The following is a 22,139-nucleotide window of genomic DNA, read 5'->3' on the forward strand; positions in this document are numbered from 1 at the left end:
TGCATCCCTTAGGACATTTCCTCTCTCTAGGCCAGTGAGCACTCCGGCAGATGGGCATAAAGATTACCTTATCCGCAGCTCAACAACAAGGACAAAGCTACCGCCCGAACAGGGACTTGAACCCTGGACCCTCAGATTAAAAGTCTGATGTTCTACCGACTGAGCTATCTGGGCTCTGAAACCTCCAAAACAGTCCAATCTGCTTGAAACTTCACTTTTATGGCAGAAAAAGACCATTCGGCCAAAAGAAAGAGGAGATGTGTGCCTGAATGCACAAGTATTTGGCTCACTCCGGCTGGCCAATCGTCCTCTCCCATTCCATTTTTTAGGACAGCTTGCAACCATGCAGATAGGGTCCAGTCTGGTAGAGATGGAGAACGCTGAAAGTTTCTGGCTTAGTGTAACTTATAGGTCAATGCTCTTTCACTGGAAACAAGGGCCTTGCAAAAAACACACCGGCCAAACTGGTTCCTTAACCCTGGACCAACACGCTTCCAGTATTCTTCCTAATTGACTGGGTTACAAATAAAGAAAGTTCACCTTTAGCCTCATGATGCCAGGTCTAGCAGAGAAAAAGCAAGGAAAAATTTAATGAGGTAGAGTCCACTCTGGATTAAAGGCAAGTGGGGGGGAACGAGCATGACGTGGCAATCACATATTGTTCTACTCAGCAGGCTGCGTGATGACACAAAAGATCTCTATAGTGTCCCCGGCCCCGTGACCCGCTTCCTCAACTCTAACACATCTCAGTCTGCATCTTAGAAGCCATTGCTTTTCTGCTGTTTCAAACATATTGCTCAGTCTCCTGAGAGACTCTCAAAAATTGCCAGTGCTGACTGTATTTCAAGTCATCACAGCGGGGTATTGGGATTAGTTTTCAATTAGCAATAATCACGCCTCAGGTGGACCTCATTGGCTATGATACTGCCACTGCGCAAAGCTAACCAAATCAGTGTCTGCCAATTTCTGCCCATCCTTGGAGGAGGTATTGACATTGAGGTGAGACACAAAAGTGTCATCCAGTGGGCCGCTGAGCATTCTGGGACTTGGCATGCTAATATGACAGAGAAGACGCCTAAGCTGGCATTGTTTGCATTTGAAAGGACTAAGGAGAATGTCAAGTTTTGGGGCCTAGATGTCAAATGGCTTTCTCCCACAGCAGTTCTCAAAGGCCACTGAATGCATATGGTCCGACGGCTGCACTGTTGGGGAAAAAAAAGCCAAGGTGGAAAGCTTTGTGGATAACAAGCCTGCACTGGAGTCCAGGAAAGCTGGCGTAGACCAGGCTTGTTGGGAATCAGTTGTTCAGGCAAACACCTGCAGCCACCTTTATTTCTGGGCTAGATTCACAGAGCCTTGAAAGGGGGAATTTTGCATCCCTTAGGACATTTCCTCTCTCTAGGCCAGTGAGCACTCCGGCAGATGGGCATAAAGATTACCTTATCCGCAGCTCAACAACAAGGACAAAGCTACCGCCCGAACAGGGACTTGAACCCTGGACCCTCAGATTAAAAGTCTGATGCTCTACCGACTGAGCTATCCGGGCTCTGAAAGCTCCACCTCCAAAACAGTCCAATCTGCTTGAAACTTCACTTTTATGGCAGAAAAAGACCATGCGCCCAAAAGAAAGAGGAGATGTGTGCCTGAATGCACAAGTATTTGGCTCACTCCGGCTGGCCAATCGTCCTCTCCCATTCCATTTTTTAGGACAGCTTGCAACCATGCAGATAGGGTCCAGTCTGGTAGAGATGGAGAACGCTGAAAGTTTCTGGCTTAGTGTAACTTATAGGTCAATGCTCTTTCACTGGAAACAAGGGCCTTGCAAAAAACACACCGGCCAAACTGGTTCCTTAACCCTGGACCAACACGCTTCCAGTATTCTTCCTAATTGACTGGGTTACAAATAAAGAAAGTTCACCTTTAGCCTCATGATGCCAGGTCTAGCAGAGAAAAAGCAAGGAAAAATTGAATGAGGTAGAGTCCACTCTGGATTAAAGGCAAGTGGGGGGGAACGAGCATGACGTGGCAATCACATATTGTTCTACTCAGCAGGCTGCGTGATGACACAAAAGATCTCTATAGTGTCCCCGGCCCCGTGACCCGCTTCCTCAACTCTAACACATCTCAGTCTGCATCTTAGAAGCCATTGCTTTTCTGCTGTTTCAAACATATTGCTCAGTCTCCTGAGAGACTCTCAAAAATTGCCAGTGCTGACTGTATTTCAAGTCATCACAGCGGGGTATTGGGATTAGTTTTCAATTAGCAATAATCACGCCTCAGGTGGACCTCATTGGCTATGATACTGCCACTGCGCAAAGCTAACCAAATCAGTGTCTGCCAATTTCTGCCCATCCTTGGAGGAGGTATTGACATTGAGGTGAGACACAAAAGTGTCATCCAGTGGGCCGCTGAGCATTCTGGGACTTGGCATGCTAATATGACAGAGAAGACGCCTAAGCTGGCATTGTTTGCATTTGAAAGGACTAAGGAGAATGTCAAGTTTTGGGGCCTAGATGTCAAATGGCTTTCTCCCACAGCAGTTCTCAAAGGCCACTGAATGCATATGGTCCGACGGCTGCACTGTTGGGGAAAAAAAAGCCAAGGTGGAAAGCTTTGTGGATAACAAGCCTGCACTGGAGTCCAGGAAAGCTGGCGTAGACCAGGCTTGTTGGGAATCAGTTGTTCAGGCAAACACCTGCAGCCACCTTTATTTCTGGGCTAGATTCACAGAGCCTTGAAAGGGGGAATTTTGCATCCCTTAGGACATTTCCTCTCTCTAGGCCAGTGAGCACTCCGGCAGATGGGCATAAAGATTACCTTATCCGCAGCTCAACAACAAGGACAAAGCTACCGCCCGAACAGGGACTTGAACCCTGGACCCTCAGATTAAAAGTCTGATGCTCTACCGACTGAGCTATCCGGGCTCTGAAAGCTCCACCTCCAAAACAATCCAATCTGCTTGAAACTTCACTTTTATGGCAGAAAAAGACCATGCGCCCAAAAGAAAGAGGAGATGTGTGCCTGAATGCACAAGTATTTGGCTCACTCCGGCTGGCCAATCGTCCTCTCCCATTCCATTTTTTAGGACAGCTTGCAACCATGCAGATAGGGTCCAGTCTGGTAGAGATGGAGAACGCTGAAAGTTTCTGGCTTAGTGTAACTTATAGGTCAATGCTCTTTCACTGGAAACAAGGGCCTTGCAAAAAACACACCGGCCAAACTGGTTCCTTAACCCTGGACCAACACGCTTCCAGTATTCTTCCTAATTGACTGGGTTACAAATAAAGAAAGTTCACCTTTAGCCTCATGATGCCAGGTCTAGCAGAGAAAAAGCAAGGAAAAATTGAATGAGGTAGAGTCCACTCTGGATTAAAGGCAAGTGGGGGGGAACGAGCATGACGTGGCAATCACATATTGTTCTACTCAGCAGGCTGCGTGATGACACAAAAGATCTCTATAGTGTCCCCGGCCCCGTGACCCGCTTCCTCAACTCTAACACATCTCAGTCTGCATCTTAGAAGCCATTGCTTTTCTGCTGTTTCAAACATATTGCTCAGTCTCCTGAGAGACTCTCAAAAATTGCCAGTGCTGACTGTATTTCAAGTCATCACAGCGGGGTATTGGGATTAGTTTTCAATTAGCAATAATCACGCCTCAGGTGGACCTCATTGGCTATGATACTGCCACTGCGCAAAGCTAACCAAATCAGTGTCTGCCAATTTCTGCCCATCCTTGGAGGAGGTATTGACATTGAGGTGAGACACAAAAGTGTCATCCAGTGGGCCGCTGAGCATTCTGGGACTTGGCATGCTAATGTGACAGAGAAGACGCCTAAGCTGGCATTGTTTGCATTTGAAAGGACTAAGGAGAATGTCAAGTTTTGGGGCCTAGATGTCAAATGGCTTTCTCCCACAGCAGTTCTCAAAGGCCACTGAATGCATATGGTCCGACGGCTGCACTGTTGGGGAAAAAAAAGCCAAGGTGGAAAGCTTTGTGGATAACAAGCCTGAACTGGAGTCCAGGAAAGCTGGCGTAGACCAGGCTTGTTGGGAATCAGTTGTTCAGGCAAACACCTGCAGCCACCTTTATTTCTGGGCTAGATTCACAGAGCCTTGAAAGGGGGAATTTTGCATCCCTTAGGACATTTCCTCTCTCTAGGCCAGTGAGCACTCCGGCAGATGGGCATAAAGATTACCTTATCCGCAGCTCAACAACAAGGACAAAGCTACCGCCCGAACAGGGACTTGAACCCTGGACCCTCAGATTAAAAGTCTGATGCTCTACCGACTGAGCTATCCGGGCTCTGAAAGCTCCACCTCCAAAACAGTCCAATCTGCTTGAAACTTCACTTTTATGGCAGAAAAAGACCATGCGCCCAAAAGAAAGAGGAGATGTGTGCCTGAATGCACAAGTATTTGGCTCACTCCGGCTGGCCAATCGTCCTCTCCCATTCCATTTTTTAGGACAGCTTGCAACCATGCAGATAGGGTCCAGTCTGGTAGAGATGGAGAACGCTGAAAGTTTCTGGCTTAGTGTAACTTATAGGTCAATGCTCTTTCACTGGAAACAAGGGCCTTGCAAAAAACACACCGGCCAAACTGGTTCCTTAACCCTGGACCAACACGCTTCCAGTATTCTTCCTAATTGACTGGGTTACAAATAAAGAAAGTTCACCTTTTGCCTCATGATGCCAGGTCTAGCAGAGAAAAAGCAAGGAAAAATTGAATGAGGTAGAGTCCACTCTGGATTAAAGGCAAGTGGGGGGGAACGAGCATGACGTGGCAATCACATATTGTTCTACTCAGCAGGCTGCGTGATGACACAAAAGATCTCTATAGTGTCCCCGGCCCCGTGACCCGCTTCCTCAACTCTAACACATCTCAGTCTGCATCTTAGAAGCCATTGCTTTTCTGCTGTTTCAAACATATTGCTCAGTCTCCTGAGAGACTCTCAAAAATTGCCAGTGCTGACTGTATTTCAAGTCATCACAGCGGGGTATTGGGATTAGTTTTCAATTAGCAATAATCACGCCTCAGGTGGACCTCATTGGCTATGATACTGCCACTGCGCAAAGCTAACCAAATCAGTGTCTGCCAATTTCTGCCCATCCTTGGAGGAGGTATTGACATTGAGGTGAGACACAAAAGTGTCATCCAGTGGGCCGCTGAGCATTCTGGGACTTGGCATGCTAATGTGACAGAGAAGACGCCTAAGCTGGCATTGTTTGCATTTGAAAGGACTAAGGAGAATGTCAAGTTTTGGGGCCTAGATGTCAAATGGCTTTCTCCCACAGCAGTTCTCAAAGGCCACTGAATGCATATGGTCCGACGGCTGCACTGTTGGGGAAAAAAAAGCCAAGGTGGAAAGCTTTGGGCCCGTCGTTGAAAGCTTTGTGGATAACAAGCCTGAACTGGAGTCCAGGAAAGCTGGCGTAGACCAGGCTTGTTGGGAATCAGTTGTTCAGGCAAACACCTGCAGCCACCTTTATTTCTGGGCTAGATTCACAGAGCCTTGAAAGGGGGAATTTTGCATCCCTTAGGACATTTCCTCTCTCTAGGCCTGTGAGCACTCCGGCAGATGGGCATAAAGATTACCTTATCCTCAGCTCAACAACAAGGACAAAGCTACCGCCCGAACAGGGACTTGAACCCTGGACCCTCAGATTAAAAGTCTGATGCTCTACCAACTGAGCTATCCGGGCTCTGAAACCTCCAAGACAGTCCAATCTGCTTGAAACTTCACTTTTATGGCAGAAAAAGACCATTCGGCCAAAAGAAAGAGGAGATGTGTGCCTGAATGCACAAGTATTTGGCTCACTCCGGCTGGCCAATCGTCCTCTCCCATTCCATTTTTTAGGACAGCTTGCAACCATGCAGATAGGGTCCAGTCTGGTAGAGATGGAGAACGCTGAAAGTTTCTGGCTTAGTGTAACTTATAGGTCAATGCTCTTTCACTGGAAACAAGGGCCTTGCAAAAAACACACCGGCCAAACTGGTTCCTTAACCCTGGACCAACACGCTTCCAGTATTCTTCCTAATTGACTGGGTTACAAATAAAGAAAGTTCACCTTTAGCCTCATGATGCCAGGTCTAGCAGAGAAAAAGCAAGGAAAAATTTAATGAGGTAGAGTCCACTCTGGATTAAAGGCAAGTGGGGGGGAACGAGCATGACGTGGCAATCACATATTGTTCTACTCAGCAGGCTGCGTGATGACACAAAAGATCTCTATAGTGTCCCCGGCCCCGTGACCCGCTTCCTCAACTCTAACACATCTCAGTCTGCATCTTAGAAGCCATTGCTTTTCTGCTGTTTCAAACATATTGCTCAGTCTCCTGAGAGACTCTCAAAAATTGCCAGTGCTGACTGTATTTCAAGTCATCACAGCGGGGTATTGGGATTAGTTTTCAATTAGCAATAATCACGCCTCAGGTGGACCTCATTGGCTATGATACTGCCACTGCGCAAAGCTAACCAAATCAGTGTCTGCCAATTTCTGCCCATCCTTGGAGGAGGTATTGACATTGAGGTGAGACACAAAAGTGTCATCCAGTGGGCCGCTGAGCATTCTGGGACTTGGCATGCTAATGTGACAGAGAAGACGCCTAAGCTGGCATTGTTTGCATTTGAAAGGACTAAGGAGAATGTCAAGTTTTGGGCCTAGATGTCAAATGGCTTTCTCCCACAGCAGTTCTCAAAGGCCACTGAATGCATATGGTCCGACGGCTGCACTGTTGGGGAAAAAAAAGCCAAGGTGGAAAGCTTTGGGCCCGTCGTTGAAAGCTTTGTGGATAACAAGCCTGAACTGGAGTCCAGGAAAGCTGGCGTAGACCAGGCTTGTTGGGAATCAGTTGTTCAGGCAAACACCTGCAGCCACCTTTATTTCTGGGCTAGATTCACAGAGCCTTGAAAGGGGGAATTTTGCATCCCTTAGGACATTTCCTCTCTCTAGGCCAGTGAGCACTCCGGCAGATGGGCATAAAGATTACCTTATCCGCAGCTCAACAACAAGGACAAAGCTACCGCCCGAACAGGGACTTGAACCCTCAGATTAAAAGTCTGATGCTCTACCGACTGAGCTATCCGGGCTCTGAAAGCTCCACCTCCAAAACAGTCCAATCTGCTTGAAACTTCACTTTTATGGCAGAAAAAGACCATGCGCCCAAAAGAAAGAGGAGATGTGTGCCTGAATGCACAAGTATTTGGCTCACTCCGGCTGGCCAATCGTCCTCTCCCATTCCATTTTTTAGGACAGCTTGCAACCATGCAGATAGGGTCCAGTCTGGTAGAGATGGAGAACGCTGAAAGTTTCTGGCTTAGTGTAACTTATAGGTCAATGCTCTTTCACTGGAAACAAGGGCCTTGCAAAAAACACACCGGCCAAACTGGTTCCTTAACCCTGGACCAACACGCTTCCAGTATTCTTCCTAATTAACTGGGTTACAAATAAAGAAAGTTCACCTTTAGCCTCATGATGCCAGGTCTAGCAGAGAAAAAGCAAGGAAAAATTTAATGAGGTAGAGTCCACTCTGGATTAAAGGCAAGTGGGGGGGAACGAGCATGACGTGGCAATCACATATTGTTCTACTCAGCAGGCTGCGTGATGACACAAAAGATCTCTATAGTGTCCCTGGCCCCGTGACCCGCTTCCTCAACTCTAACACATCTCAGTCTGCATCTTAGAAGCCATTGCTTTTCTGCTGTTTCAAACATATTGCTCAGTCTCCTGAGAGACTCTCAAAAATTGCCAGTGCTGACTGTATTTCAAGTCATCACAGCGGGGTATTGGGATTAGTTTTCAATTAGCAATAATCACGCCTCAGGTGGACCTCATTGGCTATGATACTGCCACTGCGCAAAGCTAACCAAATCAGTGTCTGCCAATTTCTGCCCATCCTTGGAAGAGGTATTGACATTGAGGTGAGACACAAAAGTGTCATCCAGTGGGCCGCTGAGCATTCTGGGACTTGGCATGCTAATGTGACAGAGAAGACGCCTAAGCTGGCATTGTTTGCATTTGAAAGGACTAAGGAGAATGTCAAGTTTTGGGGCCTAGATGTCAAATGTCAAATGGCTTTCTCCCACAGCAGTTCTCAAAGGCCATTGAATGCATATGGTCCGACGGCTGCACTGTTGGGGAAAAAAAAGCCAAGGTGGAAAGCTTTGGGCCCGTCGTTGAAAGCTTTGTGGATAACAAGCCTGAACTGGAGTCCAGGAAAGCTGGCGTAGACCAGGCTTGTTGGGAATCAGTTGTTCAGGCAAACACCTGCAGCCACCTTTATTTCTGGGCTAGATTCACAGAGCCTTGAAAGGGGGAATTTTGCATCCCTTAGGACATTTCCTCTCTCTAGGCCTGTGAGCACTCCGGCAGATGGGCATAAAGATTACCTTATCCTCAGCTCAACAACAAGGACAAAGCTACCGCCCGAACAGGGACTTGAACCCTGGACCCTCAGATTAAAAGTCTGATGCTCTACCAACTGAGCTATCCGGGCTCTGAAACCTCCAAGACAGTCCAATCTGCTTGAAACTTCACTTTTATGGCAGAAAAAGACCATTCGGCCAAAAGAAAGAGGAGATGTGTGCCTGAATGCACAAGTATTTGGCTCACTCCGGCTGGCCAATCGTCCTCTCCCATTCCATTTTTTAGGACAGCTTGCAACCATGCAGATAGGGTCCAGTCTGGTAGAGATGGAGAACGCTGAAAGTTTCTGGCTTAGTGTAACTTATAGGTCAATGCTCTTTCACTGGAAACAAGGGCCTTGCAAAAAACACACCGGCCAAACTGGTTCCTTAACCCTGGACCAACACGCTTCCAGTATTCTTCCTAATTGACTGGGTTACAAATAAAGAAAGTTCACCTTTAGCCTCATGATGCCAGGTCTAGCAGAGAAAAAGCAAGGAAAAATTTAATGAGGTAGAGTCCACTCTGGATTAAAGGCAAGTGGGGGGGAACGAGCATGACGTGGCAATCACATATTGTTCTACTCAGCAGGCTGCGTGATGACACAAAAGATCTCTATAGTGTCCCCGGCCCCGTGACCCGCTTCCTCAACTCTAACACATCTCAGTCTGCATCTTAGAAGCCATTGCTTTTCTGCTGTTTCAAACATATTGCTCAGTCTCCTGAGAGACTCTCAAAAATTGCCAGTGCTGACTGTATTTCAAGTCATCACAGCGGGGTATTGGGATTAGTTTTCAATTAGCAATAATCACGCCTCAGGTGGACCTCATTGGCTATGATACTGCCACTGCGCAAAGCTAACCAAATCAGTGTCTGCCAATTTCTGCCCATCCTTGGAGGAGGTATTGACATTGAGGTGAGACACAAAAGTGTCATCCAGTGGGCCGCTGAGCATTCTGGGACTTGGCATGCTAATGTGACAGAGAAGACGCCTAAGCTGGCATTGTTTGCATTTGAAAGGACTAAGGAGAATGTCAAGTTTTGGGCCTAGATGTCAAATGGCTTTCTCCCACAGCAGTTCTCAAAGGCCACTGAATGCATATGGTCCGACGGCTGCACTGTTGGGGAAAAAAAAGCCAAGGTGGAAAGCTTTGGGCCCGTCGTTGAAAGCTTTGTGGATAACAAGCCTGAACTGGAGTCCAGGAAAGCTGGCGTAGACCAGGCTTGTTGGGAATCAGTTGTTCAGGCAAACACCTGCAGCCACCTTTATTTCTGGGCTAGATTCACAGAGCCTTGAAAGGGGGAATTTTGCATCCCTTAGGACATTTCCTCTCTCTAGGCCAGTGAGCACTCCGGCAGATGGGCATAAAGATTACCTTATCCGCAGCTCAACAACAAGGACAAAGCTACCGCCCGAACAGGGACTTGAACCCTCAGATTAAAAGTCTGATGCTCTACCGACTGAGCTATCCGGGCTCTGAAAGCTCCACCTCCAAAACAGTCCAATCTGCTTGAAACTTCACTTTTATGGCAGAAAAAGACCATGCGCCCAAAAGAAAGAGGAGATGTGTGCCTGAATGCACAAGTATTTGGCTCACTCCGGCTGGCCAATCGTCCTCTCCCATTCCATTTTTTAGGACAGCTTGCAACCATGCAGATAGGGTCCAGTCTGGTAGAGATGGAGAACGCTGAAAGTTTCTGGCTTAGTGTAACTTATAGGTCAATGCTCTTTCACTGGAAACAAGGGCCTTGCAAAAAACACACCGGCCAAACTGGTTCCTTAACCCTGGACCAACACGCTTCCAGTATTCTTCCTAATTGACTGGGTTACAGATAAAGAAAGTTCACCTTTAGCCTCATGATGCAGGGTCTAGCAGAGAAAAAGCAAGGAAAAATTTAATGAGGTAGAGTCCACTCTGGATTAAAGGCAAGTGGGGGGGAACGAGCATGACGTGGCAATCACATATTGTTCTACTCAGCAGGCTGCGTGATGACACAAAAGATCTCTATAGTGTCCCCGGCCCCGTGACCCGCTTCCTCAACTCTAACACATCTCAGTCTGCATCTTAGAAGCCATTTGCTTTTCTGCTGTTTCAAACATATTGCTCAGTCTCCTGAGAGACTCTCAAAAATTGCCAGTGCTGACTGTATTTCAAGTCATCACAGCGGGGTATTGGGATTAGTTTTCAATTAGCAATAATCACGCCTCAGGTGGACCTCATTGGCTATGATACTGCCACTGCGCAAAGCTAACCAAATCAGTGTCTGCCAATTTCTGCCCATCCTTGGAGGAGGTATTGACATTGAGGTGAGACACAAAAGTGTCATCCAGTGGGCCGCTGAGCATTCTGGGACTTGGCATGCTAATGTGACAGAGAAGACGCCTAAGCTGGCATTGTTTGCATTTGAAAGGACTAAGGAGAATGTCAAGTTTTGGGGCCTAGATGTCAAATGGCTTTCTCCCACAGCAGTTCTCAAAGGCCACTGAATGCATATGGTCCGACGGCTGCACTGTTGGGGAAAAAAAAGCCAAGGTGGAAAGCTTTGGGCCCGTCGTTGAAAGCTTTGTGGATAACAAGCCTGAACTGGAGTCCAGGAAAGCTGGCGTAGACCAGGCTTGTTGGGAATCAGTTGTTCAGGCAAACACCTGCAGCCACCTTTATTTCTGGGCTAGATTCACAGAGCCTTGAAAGGGGGAATTTTGCATCCCTTAGGACATTTCCTCTCTCTAGGCCTGTGAGCACTCCGGCAGATGGGCATAAAGATTACCTTATCCGCAGCTCAACAACAAGGACAAAGCTACCGCCCGAACAGGGACTTGAACCCTGGACCCTCAGATTAAAAGTCTGATGCTCTACCGACTGAGCTATCCGGGCTCTGAAACCTCCAAGACAGTCCAATCTGCTTGAAACTTCACTTTTATGGCAGAAAAAGACCATGCGCCCAAAAGAAAGAGGAGATGTGTGCCTGAATGCACAAGTATTTGGCTCACTCCGGCTGGCCAATCGTCCTCTCCCATTCCATTTTTTAGGACAGCTTGCAACCATGCAGATAGGGTCCAGTCTGGTAGAGATGGAGAACGCTGAAAGTTTCTGGCCTAGTGTAACTTATAGGTCAATGCTCTTTCACTGGAAACAAGGGCCTTGCAAAAAACACACCGGCCAAACTGGTTCCTTAACCCTGGACCAACACTCTTCCAGTATTCTTCCTAATTGACTGGGTTACAAATAAAGAAAGTGTCAAGGTCCTACCTTTTCCCAGAGGTTATGTTACTCCATGTGCTAGCATCCATCTTGGATTTCTGCTGAGCATGATGGGAATCTTTTATGCCTTCAGGTCTCTGAGGTCCATCCCCCAGAGGGGTGTGGCTGAGTACATATAAGCCTGGGATCTGCACATGCTCTTTGCACTTGTGTCTTGTGTCTTTGTCTTGCTACAGCTCTGTGTATACGCTCGTGACTCTTCTGGTATTCTGACTCGGCTTGTGACTAAGACCATTCTCTGCGTTTCCCTTTGATCTGACCTTCTGTTGCTGAACCCGGCCCGTGACCTGTGATTCTCTGTCTACTGTTCTGTACTGTTTTGTCCTGTTGTTATTGACCCGGCTTGTCTGACTACGCTATTGTCATTCTCACCAACTACACGCCATTGGCGGCGGCCATTACCGCAGCTGGGGTGTCTCGGGGGCCGCGACCTGGTCCCTGGTTGCGTCAAGTCCATCCCCACCATCAGGGGCCCTGGTGAAGGGCAGCCTGGGACTTAGACTCCGCGCCCTGAGGGACTTCAGTCTGTTGGTGGTGGTTGTCGTCAGCCAGTGCGTTACCCTGCCACTAGGCCTACCTGTCCGTTCCACAGCCCTGCCCTGACATTACACAAGTGCCATGAATCCTGACGGTGCAGGTACGCCTTCACTTCCTATGTTGGTTGCCAGACTGGATCAACAGGATCTCCTGTTGGATCAGTTCGCTCAGGCGTTGCAAACTCTGCTGGCACGCACCGCGCACCTTACTCCTGGTGTTATTAGGCCGGTTGTCACTCCGGTGGTCACTCCCGCTGCTGTTCCGCTTGCTGTGCCTACCGCCGCGGCTGATGCGGCACCTGCGGTGTCCAGAGGTATGACCGGTTCAGCCCCTCTTCCACAGCGCTTTGGGGGTGAGCCGAGTCAGTGTCGTGGGTTCCTTAACCAGGTGGGGATTTACTTTGAATTAATCCCCTACGCTTTTCCGACTGAGAGGTCAAAGGTGGGTTTCCTCATCTCACTACTCTCAGACAAGGCCTTGGCCTGGGCGAATCCCTTATGGGAGAGGAATGACCCCGTGATTCACGAGTTTTCCGGTTTTGTCGATGCCTTCCGTAGGGTATTCGATGTACCGGCTCGCTCCGCCTCGGCTGCCAAGCTGCTCATGTCTATGCATCAGGGTTCACGGACCGTGGCCGAGTACGCCATAGAGTTTCGTACCCTGGCAGCAGAGGTGGGTTGGAACAATGAGGCTCTGGTGGCTGCGTTTTCTCAGGGTCTTTCTGATGCATTGAAGGACGAGATCGCAGCCAAGGAATTGCCTGTGGAGCTGGAAGCACTAATTTCCTTCCTGATCCTGATTGATACCAGGCTCAGGGAGAGGCCTTCACTCAAGGAACGCCTGCGGAGGCCTTCCAATCGACTGGCACCTGCGTTTTCTATCCCACCCATTCCTCCCTCTCCTCCCACGCCTCCTGGGGATAGATTGTCTGGTGGTGAGCCCATGCAGCTGGGGTTTGCTCGCCTTTCCGAGGGGGAGCGGGCCGCTCGGCGTCGGGAGGGTCGCTGCCTGTACTGTGGTCTTGGTGGGCACTTTCGGCAGTCCTGTCCGGTCCGTCCGGGAAACGCTCGCACCTGAGATCCTGTCGGGGACAGATCTTGGGTGGAGTCTCCTCGTCCCCGGCGTTCCGCAGAGATAAGCCACTGATCACCGTTGTCCTCTCTTGGGCGGAGGGCTCGGTGACGGCCCAGGCGTTGGTAGATTCTGGGGCTGGCGGGTTGTTTATGGACAGCTCGTTTGCTGCCCAGCACTCCATTCCCCTGCAGGCTCGAGTTACCCCATTGGTTCTCGAGGCGATAGATGGCAGGCCCCTGCAACCACCGCAGGTTACCCACGAGACTATGCCAGTTGAGGTAGCTATTGGGGCTGTTCACAGGGAGTTGGCCTGTTTCCAGGTGATTTCTTCTCCGCACTATTCGGTGGTTTTGGGGTATCCCTGGCTCCAGATGCACAATCCAACCTTCAATTGGCAAACTGCCGAGATTCTCTCGTGGTCTTCACAGTGTGGGGCCGGGTGCATCCGTGGGCCGGTTAAGGTGTTGTGTGCCTCCTCAGACTCTGCGTTGCCCACTGATTATGGGGAGTACCAGGACGTGTTTGATAAGGTACGCGCTGGTGCCTTACCTGCTCATCGTCCTTACGACTGCGCCATATCCTTGCAACCCGGTGCCACTCCTCCGCGTGGCAGGGTGTATCCTCTCTCGGTTGCGGAGAATAAGGCCATGGAGGAGTACGTTGCGGATGCGCTTTCCCGGGGGCACATTCGTAAGTCTACTTCCCCAGCAGGAGCGGGCTTTTTCTTTGTAAAGAAGAAGGGTGGTGAATTGAGGCCTTGCATCGATTATAGGGGTCTCAATCGAATCACCACTAAGAATGCCTACCCGATTCCCTTGATTACTGAGTTGTTCGACCGCCTTAAGGGGGCAACAGTCTTTACCAAACTTGACCTTAGGGCGGCGTACAACCTCGTACGGATCAAACAGGGGGATGAGTGGAAGACCGCGTTTAACACCAGAACCGGTCACTACGAATACCTGGTGATGCCCTTCGGGTTGTGTAACGCGCCCGCAGTTTTTCAGGAATTCATAAATGATGTCCTTCGTGACTTATTGCAGCAGTGCGTGGTAGTTTACTTGGATGACATCCTGGTTTACTCTGCCTCCATGGAGTCCCATATCCAGGATGTCAAGCAGGTGCTGCAACGATTACGTGAGAACGAACTTTTTTGTAAACTTGAGAAGTGCGAATTCCATCGATCCCAAGTTGCCTTTTTAGGCTACATCATTTCTGCGGAGGGATTCTCCATGGACCCTCAGAAGGTTTCGGCAGTTCTGCAGTGGCCTCGTCCCAATGGCCTTCGGCCCATTCAGCGCTTTTTAGGTTTTGCCAACTACTATCGGAAATTCATCAGAAATTTCTCCACGCTGGCAAAACCTCTCTCAGACCTAACCAAGAAGGGCAGCAATCCTCACGAGTGGCCATCCGAGGCCATCGTAGCTTTTGAGGCTCTGAAATCCGCCTTCGCTTCGGCTCCGATACTGTCTCATCCCAATCCTGGATTGCCCTTCGTCCTTGAGGTTGATGCATCCGAGACAGGAGTAGGCGCTCTCCTGTCTCAACGTCGGTCGCCCGATGGACCCCTACTTCCCTGTGGGTTCTACTCCAGGAAGCTTTCCTCTGCAGAGTGCAACTACCAGATTGGAGATAGGGAGTTGTTGGCAATCATTCTGGCTCTCAAGGAATGGAGGCACCTGCTCGAGGGCTCCGCAGTTCCGGTCCTCATTCTTACCGATCATAAGAACCTGACTTATCTTTCGGAGGCCAAAAGATTGACACCCCGTCAAGCCAGATGGGCCTTGTTCTTGTCGCGGTTCAACTATGTGGTCTCCTATTTGCCTGGTTCCAAGAATGTCAGGGCTGATGCATTATCGCGGCAATACTCTGAGTTGTCCAGGGAGGACTCTGAGCCAACCTCGGTCATACCTCCGGATCATATCCTGGCTGCCATTCGTACCAGTCTGACTTCTCCCCTTGGGGAGCAGATTTTGGCGGCTCAAACTGACGCTCCTCCCGAGAGACCGGAGGGTAGATGTTTTGTACCCGAGGGGTTGCGCACCCGTCTGCTGCGTACCTACCATAACTCCAAAACTGCCGGGCATCCGGGGAGGAACCAGTTGTCTTGGGTCGTCTCTCGGTTGTTCTGGTGGCCAACTCTCCGTGCCGACATCGCCTCTTATGTAGCGGCATGTTCGATCTGTGCCCAGAATAAATCTCCACGGCATCTTCCAATGGGTCTTCTGCAACCCATTCCCAATGGGGAGCGTCCTTGGTCACACCTGGGCATGGACTTTATTGTAGACCTCCCTGTGTCTCGGGGTCATACGGTCATCCTCATGGTCGTCGATCGTTTTTCCAAAATGTGCCATTGTATTCCACTCAGGAAATTACCAACAGCGCAAGAACTGGCCACGGTCTTTTCCAGGGAGATTTTTCGCCTGCATGGGTTGCCCAAGGTGATTGTCTCGGACCGCGGGAGTCAGTTCGTGTCCAGATTCTGGCGCGCCTTCTGCTCCCAGTTGGGCATTAGTCTCTCCTTTTCTTCAGCCTACCACCCGCAGTCCAATGGGGCTGCGGAGCGTTCCAATCAGGCCTTAGAACAATTCCTTCGGTGTTATATCTCGGACCATCAGGACGATTGGGCCGATCTCCTGCCTTGGGCTGAGTTTGCCAGGAACTCAGCGGTCAACTCCTCCTCCGGGATGTCCCCCTTCATGGCCAACTATGGGTACCAACCCGCGGTATTACCTGAGAGGTTCTCACCACAGGACATTCCGGCTGTGGAGAACCATCTTGCTGCCCTGCGTTCTTCATGGGGGCAGATCCAGAGGGCTTTGAGGGACTCGGCTCAGCGTCAGAAGTTCCAGGCTGATCGCAGACGGTTGCCCGCTCCTTCATACCAGGTCGGCGATCGGGTGTGGTTGTCTACTCGTAACCTCAATCTTCGGGTGCCCACACCCAAACTAGCTCCCCGTTTTGTCGGTCCTTTTCGCATTCTCCGCAAGGTGAATCCGGTGGCCTATGCCCTTGCCCTTCCACCTGGGATGCGGATCTCCAATATCTTTCATGTATCACTGTTGAAACCTCTGATCTGCAATCGCTTCACTACCTCTCTGCCTCGGCCCCGTCCCATTCGGGTTGACGGTCATGAGGAGTATGAGGTGAGCCGGATCCTGGACTCTCGATTGGTGCGCGGCCGATTACAGTTCCTGGTTCATTGGCGCGGTTATGGTCCCGAGGAGCGTTCCTGGGTTCCTTCCGCGGATGTCCATGCTCCTGCCCTCCTCCGCGCGTTTCATACCCGCTTTCCTCGGAAACCATTTGTTGAGCCGCGGAGGGGGAGGGGCCCTTGAGGAGGAGGTACTGTCAAGGTCCTACCTTTTCCCAGAGGTTATGTTACTCCATGTGCTAGCATCCATCTTGGATTTCTGCTGAGCATGATGGGAATCTTTTATGCCTTCAGGTCTCTGAGGTCCATCCCCCAGAGGGGTGTGGCTGAGTACATATAAGCCTGGGATCTGCACATGCTCTTTGCACTTGTGTCTTGTGTCTTTGTCTTGCTACAGCTCTGTGTATACGCTCGTGACTCTTCTGGTATTCTGACTCGGCTTGTGACTAAGACCATTCTCTGCGTTTCCCTTTGATCTGACCTTCTGTTGCTGAACCCGGCCTGTGACCTGTGATTCTCTGTCTACTGTTCTGTACTGTTTTGTCCTGTTGTTATTGACCCGGCTTGTCTGACTACGCTATTGTCATTCTCACCAACTACACGCCATTGGCGGCGGCCATTACCGCAGCTGGGGTGTCTCGGGGGCCGCGACCTGGTCCCTGGTTGCGTCAAGTCCATCCCCACCATCAGGGGCCCTGGTGAAGGGCAGCCTGGGACTTAGACTCCGCGCCCTGAGGGACTTCAGTCTGTTGGTGGTGGTTGTCGTCAGCCAGTGCGTTACCCTGCCACTAGGCCTACCTGTCCGTTCCACAGCCCTGCCCTGACAGAAAGTTCACCTTTAGCCTCATGATGCCAGGTCTAGCAGAGAAAAAGCAAGGAAAAATTTAATGAGGTAGAGTCCACTCTGGATTAAAGGCAAGTGGGGGGGAACGAGCATGACGTGGCAATCACATATTGTTCTACTCAGCAGGCTGCGTGATGACACAAAAGATCTCTATAGTGTCCCCGGCCCCGTGACCCGCTTCCTCAACTCTAACACATCTCAGTCTGCATCTTAGAAGCCATTGCTTTTCTGCTGTTTCAAACATATTGCTCAGTCTCCTGAGAGACTCTCAAAAATTGCCAGTGCTGACTGTATTTCAAGTCATCACAGCGGGGTATTGGGATTAGTTTTCAATTAGCAATAATCACGCCTCAGGTGGACCTCATTGGCTATGATACTGCCACTGCGCAAAGCTAACCAAATCAGTGTCTGCCAATTTCTGCCCATCCTTGGAGGAGGTATTGACATTGAGGTGAGACACAAAAGTGTCATCCAGTGGGCCGCTGAGCATTCTGGGACTTGGCATGCTAATGTGACAGAGAAGACGCCTAAGCTGGCATTGTTTGCATTTGAAAGGACTAAGGAGAATGTCAAGTTTTGGGGCCTAGATGTCAAATGGCTTTCTCCCACAGCAGTTCTCAAAGGCCACTGAATGCATATGGTCCGACGGCTGCACTGTTGGGGAAAAAAAAGCCAAGGTGGAAAGCTTTGGGCCCGTCGTTGAAAGCTTTGTGGATAACAAGCCTGAACTGGAGTCCAGGAAAGCTGGCGTAGACCAGGCTTGTTGGGAATCAGTTGTTCAGGCAAACACCTGCAGCCACCTTTATTTCTGGGCTAGATTCACAGAGCCTTGAAAGGGGGAATTTTGCATCCCTTAGGACATTTCCTCTCTCTAGGCCAGTGAGCACTCCGGCAGATGGGCATAAAGATTACCTTATCCGCAGCTCAACAACAAGGACAAAGCTACCGCCCGAACAGGGACTTGAACCCTGGACCCTCAGATTAAAAGTCTGATGCTCTACTGACTGAGCTATCCGGGCTCTGAAACCTCCAAAACAGTCCAATCTGCTTGAAACTTCACTTTTATGGCAGAAAAAGACCATTCGGCCAAAAGAAAGAGGAGATGTGTGCCTGAATGCACAAGTATTTGGCTCACTCCGGCTGGCCAATCGTCCTCTCCCATTCCATTTTTTAGGACAGCTTGCAACCATGCAGATAGGGTCCAGTCTGGTAGAGATGGAGAACGCTGAAAGTTTCTGGCTTAGTGTAACTTATAGGTCAATGCTCTTTCACTGGAAACAAGGGCCTTGCAAAAAACACACCGGCCAAACTGGTTCCTTAACCCTGGACCAACACGCTTCCAGTATTCTTCCTAATTGACTGGGTTACAAATAAAGAAAGTTCACCTTTAGCCTCATGATGCCAGGTCTAGCAGAGAAAAAGCAAGGAAAAATTTAATGAGGTAGAGTCCACTCTGGATTAAAGGCAAGTGGGGGGGAACGAGCATGACGTGGCAATCACATATTGTTCTACTCAGCAGGCTGCGTGATGACACAAAAGATCTCTATAGTGTCCCCGGCCCCGTGACCCGCTTCCTCAACTCTAACACATCTCAGTCTGCATCTTAGAAGCCATTGCTTTTCTGCTGTTTCAAACATATTGCTCAGTCTCCTGAGAGACTCTCAAAAATTGCCAGTCCTGACTGTATTTCAAGTCATCACAGCGGGGTATTGGGATTAGTTTTCAATTAGCAATAATCACGCCTCAGGTGGACCTCATTGGCTATGATACTGCCACTGCGCAAAGCTAACCAAATCAGTGTCTGCCAATTTCTGCCCATCCTTGGAAGAGGTATTGACATTGAGGTGAGACGCAAAAGTGTCATTCAGTGGGCCGCTGAGCATTCTGGGACTTGGCATGCTAATGTGACAGAGAAGACGCCTAAGCTGGCATTGTTTGCATTTGAAAGGACTAAGGAGAATGTCAAGTTTTGGGCCTAGATGTCAAATGGCTTTCTCCCACAGCAGTTCTCAAAGGCCACTGAATGCATATGGTTCGACGGCTGCACTGTTGGGGAAAAAAATGCCAAGGTGGAAAGCTTTGGGCCCGTCGTTGAAAGCTTTCTGGATAACAAGCCTGAACTGGAGTCCAGGAAAGCTGGCGTAGACCAGGCTTGTTGGGAATCAGTTGTTCAGGCAAACACCTGCAGCCACCTTTATTTCTGGGCTAGATTCACAGAGCCTTGAAAGGGGGAATTTTGCATCCCTTAGGACATTTCCTCTCTCTAGGCCTGTGAGCACTCCGGCAGATGGGCATAAAGATTACCTTATCCGCAGCTCAACAACAAGGACAAAGCTACCGCCCGAACAGGGACTTGAACCCTGGACCCTCAGATTAAAAGTCTGATGCTCTACCGACTGAGCTATCCGGGCTCTGAAACCTCCAAGACAGTCCAATCTGCTTGAAACTTCACTTTTATGGCAGAAAAAGACCATTCGGCCAAAAGAAAGAGGAGATGTGTGCCTGAATGCACAAGTATTTGGCTCACTCCGGCTGGCCAATCGTCCTCTCCCATTCCATTTTTTAGGACAGCTTGCAACCATGCAGATAGGGTCCAGTCTGGTAGAGATGGAGAACGCTGAAAGTTTCTGGCTTAGTGTAACTTATAGGTCAATGCTCTTTCACTGGAAACAAGGGCCTTGCAAAAAACACACCGGCCAAACTGGTTCCTTAACCCTGGACCAACACGCTTCCAGTTTTCTTCCTAATTGACTGGGTTACAAATAAAGAAAGTTCACCTTTAGCCTCATGATGCCAGGTCTAGCAGAGAAAAAGCAAGGAAAAATTTAATGAGGTAGAGTCCACTCTGGATTAAAGGAAAGTGGGGGGGAACGAGCATGACGTGGCAATCACATATTGTTCTACTCAGCAGGCTGCGTGATGACACAAAAGATCTCTATAGTGTCCCCGGCCCCGTGACCCGCTTCCTCAACTCTAACACATCTCAGTCTGCATCTTAGAAGCCATTGCTTTTCTGCTGTTTCAAACATATTGCTCAGTCTCCTGAGAGACTCTCAAAAATTGCCAGTGCTGACTGTATTTCAAGTCATCACAGCGGGGTATTGGGATTAGTTTTCAATTAGCAATAATCACGCCTCAGGTGGACCTCATTGGCTATGATACTGCCACTGCGCAAAGCTAACCAAATCAGTGTCTGCCAATTTCTGCCCATCCTTGGAGGAGGTATTGACATTGAGGTGAGACACAAAAGTGTCATCCAGTGGGCCGCTGAGCATTCTGGGACTTGGCATGCTAATGTGACAGAGAAGACGCCTAAGCTGGCATTGTTTGCATTTGAAAGGACTAAGGAGAATGTCAAGTTTTGGGGCCTAGATGTCAAATGGCTTTCTCCCACAGCAGTTCTCAAAGGCCACTGAATGCATATGGTCCGACGGCTGCACTGTTGGGGAAAAAAAAGCCAAGGTGGAAAGCTTTGGGCCCGTCGTTGAAAGCTTTGTGGATAACAAGCCTGAACTGGAGTCCAGGAAAGCTGGCGTAGACCAGGCTTGTTGGGAATCAGTTGTTCAGGCAAACACCTGCAGCCACCTTTATTTCTGGGCTAGATTCACAGAGCCTTGAAAGGGGGAATTTTGCATCCCTTAGGACATTTCCTCTCTCTAGGCCAGTGAGCACTCCGGCAGATGGGCATAAAGATAACCTTATCCGCAGCTCAACAACATGGACAAAGCTACCGCCTGAACAGGGACTTGAACCCTGGACCCTCAGATTAAAAGTCTGATGCTCTACCGACTGAGCTATCCGGGCTCTGAAACCTCCAAAACAGTCCAATCTGCTTGAAACTTCACTTTTATGGCAGAAAAAGACCATTCGGCCAAAAGAAAGAGGAGATGTGTGCCTGAATGCACAAGTATTTGGCTCACTCCGGCTGGCCAATCGTCCTCTCCCATTCCATTTTTTAGGACAGCTTGCAACCATGCAGATAGGGTCCAGTCTGGTAGAGATGGAGAACGCTGAAAGTTTCTGGCTTAGTGTAACTTATAGGTCAATGCTCTTTCACTGGAAACAAGGGCCTTGCAAAAAACACACCGGCCAAACTGGTTCCTTAACCCTGGACCAACACGCTTCCAGTATTCTTCCTAATTGACTGGGTTACAAATAAAGAAAGTTCACCTTTAGCCTCATGATGCCAGGTCTAGCAGAGAAAAAGCAAGGAAAAATTTAATGAGGTAGAGTCCACTCTGGATTGAAGGCAAGTGGGGGGGAACGAGCATGACGTGGCAATCACATATTGTTCTCCTCAGCAGGCTGCGTGATGACACAAAAGATCTCTATAGAGTCCGCGGCCCCGTGACCCGCTTCCTCAACTCTAACACATCTCAGTCTGCATCTTAGAAGCCATTGCTTTTCTGCTGTTTCAAACATATTGCTCAGTCTCCTGAGAGACTCTCAAAAATTGCCAGTGCTGACTGTATTTCAAGTCATCACAGCGGGGTATTGGGATTAGTTTTCAATTAGCAATAATCACGCCTCAGGTGGACCTCATTGGCTATGATACTGCCACTGCGCAAAGCTAACCAAATCAGTGTCTGCCAATTTCTGCCCATCCTTGGAAGAGGTATTGACATTGAGGTGAGACACAAAAGTGTCATCCAGTGGGCCGCTGAGCATTCTGGGACTTGGCATGCTAATGTGACAGAGAAGACGCCTAAGCTGACATTGTTTGCATTTGAAAGGACTAAGGAGAATGTCAAGTTTTGGGGCCTAGATGTCAAATGGCTTTCTCCCACAGCAGTTCTCAAAGGCCACTGAATGCATATGGTCCGACGGCTGCACTGTTGGGGAAAAAAAAGCCAAGGTGGAAAGCTTTGG

At 49.3% G+C, this 22,139-nt stretch overlaps 21 non-coding genes across 21 annotated transcripts; all 21 read right to left on the reverse strand.

The window, feature by feature from the left end:
- Positions 1–801: 801 nt before the first annotated feature.
- On the reverse strand, positions 802–942 carry LOC149447085 (U4 spliceosomal RNA). The gene has a single exon (XR_016305984.1). It is a non-coding gene; the product is annotated as a U4 spliceosomal RNA (small nuclear RNA).
- A 531-nt stretch (positions 943–1,473) lies between these two features.
- TRNAK-UUU (transfer RNA lysine (anticodon UUU)) lies at positions 1,474–1,546 on the reverse strand. Its single transcript has one exon. It is a non-coding gene; the product is annotated as a tRNA-Lys (tRNA).
- A 633-nt stretch (positions 1,547–2,179) lies between these two features.
- Positions 2,180–2,320, reverse strand: LOC149447087 (U4 spliceosomal RNA). The gene has a single exon (XR_016305985.1). It is a non-coding gene; the product is annotated as a U4 spliceosomal RNA (small nuclear RNA).
- Positions 2,321–2,851: 531 nt separating this feature from the next.
- On the reverse strand, positions 2,852–2,924 carry TRNAK-UUU (transfer RNA lysine (anticodon UUU)). Its single transcript has one exon. It is a non-coding gene; the product is annotated as a tRNA-Lys (tRNA).
- A 633-nt stretch (positions 2,925–3,557) lies between these two features.
- On the reverse strand, positions 3,558–3,698 carry LOC149447089 (U4 spliceosomal RNA). Its single transcript, XR_016305987.1, has one exon. It is a non-coding gene; the product is annotated as a U4 spliceosomal RNA (small nuclear RNA).
- A 531-nt stretch (positions 3,699–4,229) lies between these two features.
- TRNAK-UUU (transfer RNA lysine (anticodon UUU)) lies at positions 4,230–4,302 on the reverse strand. The gene has a single exon. It is a non-coding gene; the product is annotated as a tRNA-Lys (tRNA).
- Positions 4,303–4,935: 633 nt separating this feature from the next.
- Positions 4,936–5,076, reverse strand: LOC149447091 (U4 spliceosomal RNA). Its single transcript, XR_016305988.1, has one exon. It is a non-coding gene; the product is annotated as a U4 spliceosomal RNA (small nuclear RNA).
- A 552-nt stretch (positions 5,077–5,628) lies between these two features.
- Positions 5,629–5,701, reverse strand: TRNAK-UUU (transfer RNA lysine (anticodon UUU)). Its single transcript has one exon. It is a non-coding gene; the product is annotated as a tRNA-Lys (tRNA).
- A 627-nt stretch (positions 5,702–6,328) lies between these two features.
- LOC149447093 (U4 spliceosomal RNA) lies at positions 6,329–6,469 on the reverse strand. The gene has a single exon (XR_016305989.1). It is a non-coding gene; the product is annotated as a U4 spliceosomal RNA (small nuclear RNA).
- A 1,250-nt stretch (positions 6,470–7,719) lies between these two features.
- On the reverse strand, positions 7,720–7,860 carry LOC149447094 (U4 spliceosomal RNA). The gene has a single exon (XR_016305990.1). It is a non-coding gene; the product is annotated as a U4 spliceosomal RNA (small nuclear RNA).
- Positions 7,861–8,419: 559 nt separating this feature from the next.
- On the reverse strand, positions 8,420–8,492 carry TRNAK-UUU (transfer RNA lysine (anticodon UUU)). Its single transcript has one exon. It is a non-coding gene; the product is annotated as a tRNA-Lys (tRNA).
- Positions 8,493–9,119: 627 nt separating this feature from the next.
- On the reverse strand, positions 9,120–9,260 carry LOC149447096 (U4 spliceosomal RNA). The gene has a single exon (XR_016305991.1). It is a non-coding gene; the product is annotated as a U4 spliceosomal RNA (small nuclear RNA).
- Positions 9,261–10,511: 1,251 nt separating this feature from the next.
- Positions 10,512–10,652, reverse strand: LOC149447097 (U4 spliceosomal RNA). Its single transcript, XR_016305992.1, has one exon. It is a non-coding gene; the product is annotated as a U4 spliceosomal RNA (small nuclear RNA).
- Positions 10,653–11,204: 552 nt separating this feature from the next.
- TRNAK-UUU (transfer RNA lysine (anticodon UUU)) lies at positions 11,205–11,277 on the reverse strand. Its single transcript has one exon. It is a non-coding gene; the product is annotated as a tRNA-Lys (tRNA).
- A 6,246-nt stretch (positions 11,278–17,523) lies between these two features.
- Positions 17,524–17,664, reverse strand: LOC149447099 (U4 spliceosomal RNA). Its single transcript, XR_016305993.1, has one exon. It is a non-coding gene; the product is annotated as a U4 spliceosomal RNA (small nuclear RNA).
- Positions 17,665–18,216: 552 nt separating this feature from the next.
- On the reverse strand, positions 18,217–18,289 carry TRNAK-UUU (transfer RNA lysine (anticodon UUU)). Its single transcript has one exon. It is a non-coding gene; the product is annotated as a tRNA-Lys (tRNA).
- A 627-nt stretch (positions 18,290–18,916) lies between these two features.
- On the reverse strand, positions 18,917–19,057 carry LOC149447101 (U4 spliceosomal RNA). Its single transcript, XR_016306181.1, has one exon. It is a non-coding gene; the product is annotated as a U4 spliceosomal RNA (small nuclear RNA).
- A 551-nt stretch (positions 19,058–19,608) lies between these two features.
- Positions 19,609–19,681, reverse strand: TRNAK-UUU (transfer RNA lysine (anticodon UUU)). The gene has a single exon. It is a non-coding gene; the product is annotated as a tRNA-Lys (tRNA).
- Positions 19,682–20,308: 627 nt separating this feature from the next.
- LOC149447103 (U4 spliceosomal RNA) lies at positions 20,309–20,449 on the reverse strand. The gene has a single exon (XR_016305994.1). It is a non-coding gene; the product is annotated as a U4 spliceosomal RNA (small nuclear RNA).
- Positions 20,450–21,001: 552 nt separating this feature from the next.
- TRNAK-UUU (transfer RNA lysine (anticodon UUU)) lies at positions 21,002–21,074 on the reverse strand. The gene has a single exon. It is a non-coding gene; the product is annotated as a tRNA-Lys (tRNA).
- A 627-nt stretch (positions 21,075–21,701) lies between these two features.
- LOC149447105 (U4 spliceosomal RNA) lies at positions 21,702–21,842 on the reverse strand. The gene has a single exon (XR_016305995.1). It is a non-coding gene; the product is annotated as a U4 spliceosomal RNA (small nuclear RNA).
- Between the last annotated feature and the right edge of the window lie 297 nt (positions 21,843–22,139).

This window comes from Staurois parvus, unplaced genomic scaffold, assembly GCF_062004578.1.
Source record: "Staurois parvus isolate SC_StPar_1 unplaced genomic scaffold, SC_StPar_1.0 ptg000689l, whole genome shotgun sequence".
Classification (NCBI taxonomy): domain Eukaryota; kingdom Metazoa; phylum Chordata; class Amphibia; order Anura; family Ranidae; genus Staurois; species Staurois parvus.